General features: G+C 40.0%; 1 long non-coding RNA gene across 1 annotated transcript in view; it reads right to left on the bottom strand.

Annotated features, from left to right (window-relative positions):
* LOC145524706 (uncharacterized) overlaps window positions 1–8,249 on the bottom strand; it is a 114,872-nt gene that overhangs the window by 99,678 nt on the left and 6,945 nt on the right. The gene's annotated exons all lie outside the window — the stretch shown is intronic.

Below are 8,249 nucleotides of genomic sequence, written 5' to 3'. Positions count from 1 at the left end.
GAATACTGGAGTGGATTGCCATTCCCTACTTTCTAATAGGTGTGTAGTATTGTTTTTTTGTGGTTTTGATTTGCATTTCCCTAAGGGCTAGTGCCAAAGCCTTTGACTGTGTGGATCACAATAAACTGGAAAATTCTGAGAGATGGGAATACCAGACCATCTGACCTGCCTCTTGAGAAACCTGTATGCAGGTCAGGAAGCAACAGTTAGAACTGGACATGGAACAACAGACTGGTTCCAAATAGGAAAAGGAGTACATCAAGGCTGTATATTGTCACCCTGCTTGTTTAACTTATATGCAGAGTACATCATGAGAAACGCCGGGCTGGAAGAAACACAAGCTGGAATCAAGATTGCCGGGAGAAATATCAATAACCTCAGATATGCAGATGACACCACCCTTATGGTAGAAAGTGAAGAAGAACTAAAGAGCCTCTTGATGAAGGTGAAAGAGGAGAGTGAAAAAGTTGGCTTAAAGCTCAACATTCAGAAAACTAAGATCATGGCATCTGGTCCCATCACTTCATGGGAAATAGATGGGGAAACAGTGTCGGACTTTATTTTTTTGGGCTCCAAAATCACTGCTGATAGTGACTGCAGCCATGAAATTAAAAGACGCTTACTCCTTGGAAGGAAGGTTATGGCCAACCTAGATAGCATATTGAAAAGCAGAGACATTACTTTGCCAACAAAAGTCCGTCTAGTCAAGGCTATGGTTTTTCCAGTGGTCACGTATGGATGTGAGAGTTGGACGGTGAAGAAAGCTGAGCGCCGAAGAATTGATGCTTTTGAACTATGGTGTTGGAGAAGACTCTTGAGAGTCCCTTGGACTGCAAGGAGATCCAATCAATCCAACCTAAAAGAGATCAATCCTGGGTATTCATTGGAAGGTCTGATGTTGAAGCTGAAACTCCAATACTTTGGCCACCTCATGCGAAGGGTTGACTCATGGGAAAAGACCCTAATGCTGGGTAGGATTCGGGGCGGGAGGAGAAGGGGACGACAGAGGATGAGATGGTTGGATGGCATCACCGACTCGATGGACATGGGTTTGGGTAGACTCCGGGAGTTGGTGATGGACAGAGAGGCCTGGCGTGCTGCAATTCATACGGTCGCAAAGAGTCGGACACGACTGAGCAACTGAACTGAACTGAAGGGCTAATGATGTTGAATTTCTTTTCACCTGTATATCTTCTTTGATGAAGTGTCTGTTCTAACCTTCTGCACTGCATGTTTTTATAAGGGCCTCAAAAGTTGAGGTACAGGGTCATATCAGGAGCAAAACTTTTTACCTTTTTTTCTCCCTACAACCTCTCTTCCCATTCTTACAAAATTCAAACTTTCTGCAAGAAGTTTTTCAGTATCTTGTAAATAATAGTTTACTTTTTAGAGCAGACTTAGATTCACACCAAAGTTGAATAGAAGGTAGATATTTACTATGTAACTCCTGCCCCTCCCCTGGCCTCCATGAACTACAGTAGCACGTTTCTTACAACGGATGAACCTACATGGATACATCATTATCAGAGTCCATAGTTTACTTTATGGTTCACTCTTGGTGTTGTGCATTCTGTGGTTTGGCGGTAGAGGTTTTAGTCCCTTAGTTGTGTCTGATTCTTGTGACCTCATGGACTGTATGTAACCCACCAGGCTCCTCTGTTCATGAAATTTCCCAGGCAAGAATACTGGAGTGGGTTGCCATCTCTTTCTCCAGGGGATCTTCCCAACCCAGGGATCTAACCTGCATCTCCTGCATTGCAGGTAGATTCTTTACCACTGAGCCACTCTGCGGTTTGGACAAATTTATAATGGTGTGTATCCACCATGATACCTAAAATATTATACAGGGTAGTTTCACTGCCTCTGTGCTTCAATTATTCATCCTTACTGTCTCCATCATTTTGCCTTTCCTAGAATGTCATATAACTAGAGTAATGTAGCATTTTCAGACTGACTTCTTCACTTAATATGCATTTAAATTCCCTCCATAGCCTTTCAAGGATTGATAATCCATTTCTTTTTATTGCTGAAAAATATTCCATTGTTTGGATGAACCACAGTTTAACATTTCACCTACTGAAGGACATCTTGGTTGCCTCCAAGTGAGGGTCCTCTTATTACTGGGTCCGCCTGGGCCTCCAGGAATTTGTCGATGGCAGTTCAGGTTTTTCTACCCTGGCACTGGTGTCCACAGAGGCTTCTACTTTGGGGTTTGTGCTCTAGTAAGTTGTTATTCTCTGTATCCACTTTCTGTCTCTCCAGTTTTGGAGACAGCAGTTTTCCCTGTAACCTCACTTCTCTACAGGATTTGAGAAGAATTGTTGATTTTTCCATTTGTTCAGTGTTTTAATTTTTATTAGGATAGAGTGGCAACTTCTGAATTCCTATGTGCCAGTTCAAAAATCAGTCACTCAGTTACTTTTCAGTTAAAGCCATCTAGTAGGTATACCTACTGATTGCAGCATTTGTTTATAGTTGTACATATTAGTGATGTAATGGGCTTCCCAGTTAAGGCCGTGGTAAAGAAACCACCTGCCAATGCAGGAGGCACAAGAGATGCAGGTTTGATCCCTGAGTTGGGAAGACCTCCTGGAGTAGGAAATGGCAACCCACTCCAGTATTCTTGCCTGGAATATTCCATGGACAGAGGAGCCTGGTGGGCTACATTCCATAGGGTTGCAAAGAATCAGACACAATGGAGCGCACACACACACAGATCACAGAATATAATGGTACATCTTACAATTTATGGTGTGATCTTCATTTTATAGATGAGAAAACTGAAGTATAGGGAAGTTAAGCCCCAGGCCACATAGCTAGAAAGTTGAAGGGCTAATTTATTTTATTTACTTTTCTATATTGAATTTTTTGGGGTCACACAACATGCAGGATCTTAGCTCCCTGACCAGGGATCAAACCTGAACCCCCTGCATATAGTCTTAACCACTGGACCGACAAGGAAATCCCAGGAGGGCTAAATTTTGACTGAACCCAGGCAGTCTAACACTAGAGCTCATACCTTTAATGTTTTGCTTTTGACCTAGATAACTATGTGCATGTTCATGGCTCAGTCATGTCATGTCTGTCTCTTTACGACTTCAGGGATGGTAGCTGGCCAGGCTCCTCTGTCCATGGAATTCTCCAGGCAAGAATACTGGAGTGGGTTGCCATTTCCTTCTCCAGGGAATTGTCCCAACTCAGGGATCAAACCCAGGGTCTTATACATTGCAGACAGATTCTTTATCATCTGAGCCACCAGGGAAGCCCAAGATAACTTTACAACTATAATAACTATACAAATGAGTATTTCTTCGAAATTCTACAAAATATTTTTTCCGATGTGTGTCACTTAGTTTTTAATCTTACACTTGCTTATGTATCAGCTTAACACATTTTTAACACTGTTTCTTCCTTCTCCATTTTCATCCTGCTAGCCATTGATAGCTTATGGTGAACCATGTCAGATTCATGATCTCCGAAGATTTAGCTTCAGGACCAGGGACTAGTCTTGATCACTCAAGAGTTTTTCTGTAGCAGAGTTTTATTAAAGTGAAAAAAGGGACAGAGAAAGCTTCTGACACAGACATCAGAAGGGGGACAGAGAGTGCCCCCCTAGCTAGCCTTATCAAGGCCTTATATACTTTTTTCAGACACACTCCCACAACATACATCTTAAATTAACAAGATTAGAATGAACAATAGAAAGATCTTACCAGACCCACTCTCATAGTATACATTTTAAGATGACAGGATTAGTCAGAAGGTTCTCCTTAAAGAGAAACATGTCTTCGAGCAAGATACATTGTTATATTGACTAAGACAAAGCAATGTAGAAAAGAACATTTGTCCTTTTCTCCTTGAGGGCCCCAGACTCCTTTTCTCCTTGAGGGCCCCAGACCCCTTTTCAAGGGCTCTGGATCCCTTTCTCCTCCTCAGGAACCCTGGACTTCTTATCAACATACCTAGGAATTGACTTTCTCACCATTTTGAAGTAACATTGTCTGGTATAAACTGTAGCACTGAGTTTGGCTTTACATGAGTGAGTGCTTGTGAGCACTCATTACTCTTTGGAGGTATACATCTATCTATTAACACTTATTTGATTTATTTGTCTGTCTCACTAGAATATAAGCTCCAGGAGGCTTGGACCTTGGCTTTCTGAAGAGCTGTATCATAGACCCCTTGAACAGTAACATTCAAAAAATATTTGTTGAAATCAGTGTTAAAATGCAAAAAAAAAAAAACCCTGCAAAATGGATGCTATATCATTATTAGAGACACCATGGTTTTAAAACACTGATGGTGCATTGTGATCTTTCAATGAAGTCTGTGCAATAAAGTAACAGACTGTCTTCAAAACTAGCCTTCAGTCTTCTTAAAGTATAAGCTATTAATTTTTAAAAATTTCATTCTTCTCTGATGGCAATTCTTAAAAGTTGAGCTACAATTCTCATGCCAAAAAAATCCATCTTTTAAAGTATATGATTAAATGGTTTTTATTACATTCGCAAAGTTGTGTGACTATCAACATTATCTAATTCCAGAATATTTTCATTATTCTACAAAATAAAACCTCATACCCGTTAGTAGTTACTCTCCCCTTCACCCTCCTCCTGACGCTTTACAAACAATCAATTTTCTACTCTGTGGATTTGTCTATTCTGGACTTTTCACATAATGGCATCACAGTATGTAGCCTTTTGTGACTGGCTTCTTTTATTTAGCATAATGTTTTCAAGGTTTACCCATGTAATAGTATGTACAAGTACTTCATTCTTTTTATGGCTAAAAGATATTCCATCACATAGATGTATATAATCTATTTTATTTATCAATTCATTGCCCATACTCAACTTCTCTGCTACAGTTCCTGTCAAAACACGGAGGGCACAGTCGTTGTACTATCTGATATTGAGAATACAGGAAGAAGACCAGGTTTGGGACAGAAAGACAATGAGTTCAGTTTTAGACACATTAAGTATGAGGTATGTCTCTGCAGATGTCCAGTTTATAAATAAATATGCAAGTCTAAAGCAGAGGCAAGGTCTGGTGTGAAGATATCGATGAGGAGAGAGACAGTTGAATTAACTGAGTGCTATTTGAAACCATGGGAGTGTAAGAAAACACCCAGAAAGATCAAACAGAGCACATTTAGTACTTACATTTGTAGGGTTCTGCTAGATAACTTATTTATTCCTACTAGTTTAACAAAAAAAATTTTTTTAATTTTTTGCTGTGGATCATTTTTAAAGTCTTTATTGAATTTGTTCAAACATTAACTCTGTTTTATGTTTTGGTGTTTTGAGATCTTAGCTCCCCAACCAGGGTTCAAACTCACAGCCCCTGAATTGAAAGACGAAGTCTTAAACACTGGACCACCAGGGAAGTCCTTAGTTTAACAAATTAGGAGTTCATTTCTACCTTACACTTTGGTTCTCCAGAGACATTCCCTCTGAGTGATAACTCCGAGATCCAGGCCGGCTCCGTCTGGTGACCTCACCATCCTAATTCATGACCACTATGATTGCTGGGAGTGCTAAGAGAGAGCTGGAGTGCAGGCAGGAGTCGTAAGAGCCTAAGCTGGAAAATGAAGAGTATCATTGCTGTTTACTACCCCCTAGCCAAAATAAGTCATGTTTGGACCTAACAGTCCAACAAGTACCAACAGGTTTGGAAACATAGTATTGTGGGTAACCAGAAATGGGAGAAACCAGGTAATGGTGAGTGCTAGCAATGTCTACCATACTTCCAACAGGCAGCAGTCTTCAACTCTCATTTCCCCTAACATCAAAGAGAATGGAAAGTGGGAAAGACCAAGAAGCATAAGATTCATTGTGCCTACTTTTTGTGTCACTTGCTCAGTTGTGTCTGACTCTTTGCAACCCCATGGACTGTAACCTTCCAGGCTCCTGTGTCCATGGGATTTTCCAGGCAAGAATACTGGAGTGGGTTGCCATTTCCTTCTCCAGGGGATCTTCCCAAACCAGGGATCGAACCCAGGTCTCCCACATGGCAGGCAGGCTCTTTAGTGTCTGAGTCACCAGGGATCCTGGTGCAGGCTGAGATCAATTAAATATTTATACCTTAGGATAAATTATTATTGAAACACAGTTAGAAAGTTGAAAACTTTTTTAAAATCCATGAAATGTGATTTTTTATTATAGCTTTCTGTGTCTTGCCTCACCTACCTTACCTTCCCGTTACATCCTGATGTTAATCAATTCTTACTTAATTTAATCTGGATTTACAGGCAGTTTATTAGGAGACACCCTATAGACAGTAAGATACATGAATCTGATGTGCAGAGAAGACTTGGGCTGGAAGGAGATTTGAGAGTCATCAGCAAAAATACTGTAGTACTTGCCCCTCCCCCCTCACTCCCATTTCAAATGGAATAGTGGGGTTGGAAGCCAGATTGCAGTGGATTGAAAAGTGAGAAGTGCAGAAGTGGAGACACTGACTTTTTCAAGAATTTCAGTTCTAAAGGAAAAGAGAAGCAGAGACCAATAGCTAGAGGAGAGGTTGGGGTTGAGGAAGGATTTTTTTTTTAAACATTCGACAGACTTGAACATGCTTAAATGCTATTGACATAGTCATCCATTGGCAGGCCATTAGAAAGATCAATCAGGCTTCCTGTCTGAAATGTCTACCTCATCCTTTCTAATAGTCAACAATATCTTATATTGGACTAACAATTTTCCTCTTAGCTTTGATAGCTATATTATAACTAGGGTCTTCAACAGACAACAACACTTAAAAATAAAAGAGGCAACACTGCCCAAGATCTTGTTATTATAAACAGTCTTTATTCTAAGGTCCTCTCTTTAGAAGCCATATTTTTAAAGCTTTCCTGTCATTATCGCCACAAGCAACAATTTTATTATTCAAAGACACATTTTATGGCCTGGTATAAGCAATTAAAAGACAGCGCTCAAAGACTCAGTCACTGGATACCATAGAGGTTCATAGACCATATGAAAGTTTTGAAGGGACAAGGAAAAATGGACAACTATCTCCCTTAGCATATAGAAATCTGGAGTTTTCCTGGCTGGTTTCCAGAGACTTAATGATTAAAGCCAGTATGTTAGAAATTTTGAAGTGGGATTGAGAAAAGGTCTGTGCCCTCTTAGAGTTTATTATAGCAACTACAAAATAGCAGTTTGCAAAAGGTGCGAATAAAGTATGGAAGACTGAGATAAAGAATGAAACTTAGCAGGAGATGGGAAATATGACATAAAAAAAGAATTGTTGAAAGCTCTGAAAGAAAAGACAAGGATGAATGATAAGCAGAAGAACAGGAAAAGAACCAAGTGAATCCCAAAGGCTGACCTCATCATAGAGTATTTATGTAAGAGATATTGAGCTGCAAGATAAGTTTACTAAATACTTTCAGTAAGTTCACACTGTGACACCAAAATTTATGCAGGAGATGTCACTGTTATTTACAAGCTCATTTAAAAAGAGGGGAGCACTCTTTTGGAAAAAAATAGAAGCATACACTTAAAAGGACCTGAAAGATCATCAGTTTCTTGACAAAAAGTACAGCTGTCAGCCTTCAGCTCTTAGCAGCTACAGGATGCCCCTCAGATTTCAAGCCAAGGCCATACTCTTCCAGGGCACTCCCCAGCCAACTCCGAGCCTGGCAGGAGTACCAAGGCCTGGCCGTGTGTGCCTAGTGCAGGACACCTCTGTGCCCTTTGCTCCAGCACCCCATCATGTTGGCTAAAACTTGGCTGGATCTACATACAATCCGAAGTTCTTTCTGCCCAATCCCACTTCCTCCTCCCTTCCTATCCCATCATAAGGATCAAGTAGGCACTCCTTTACATAGGCTTTTCCTGCCTAATCAGACTTCCTCCTTTTTTTATCTTTCACAGGCATTATGCTTCCTCTCCCCACAAAACTTCATGAACTCCTAACTCTATCTTTACAACCATCTGATGGATACAACTAATGCAAAGAATATAATTACAATTCATGTATCTGACAAAAGACCTACACCCATGATATATAAAGAAACTTTAAAATACAATAATAAGACAACCAATTTTTTTTTTAATGGGCAAAGACTTCATTTACAATATGCAAATGACAAATAGGCACATGAAAAGATTTTCAACATCATAAATCATCTGGAAAATGAACATTAAAACCACAGTAAGATATCACTACACACACATCAGAAGAGTCAATATTAAAAAGACTGAAGTGGTCTTTTTAGTAATGGAATATTACTCAGGCATAAAAAA

The sequence above is a fragment of the Giraffa tippelskirchi genome, chromosome 10 (assembly GCF_054371585.1).
Source record: "Giraffa tippelskirchi isolate mGirTip1 chromosome 10, T2T-mGirTip1v1.2.pri, whole genome shotgun sequence".
Classification (NCBI taxonomy): Eukaryota; Metazoa; Chordata; class Mammalia; order Artiodactyla; family Giraffidae; genus Giraffa; species Giraffa tippelskirchi.
The sequence above is the reverse complement of the archived record's forward strand: the minus strand, read 5'-3'. Positions and strand labels throughout refer to the sequence as shown.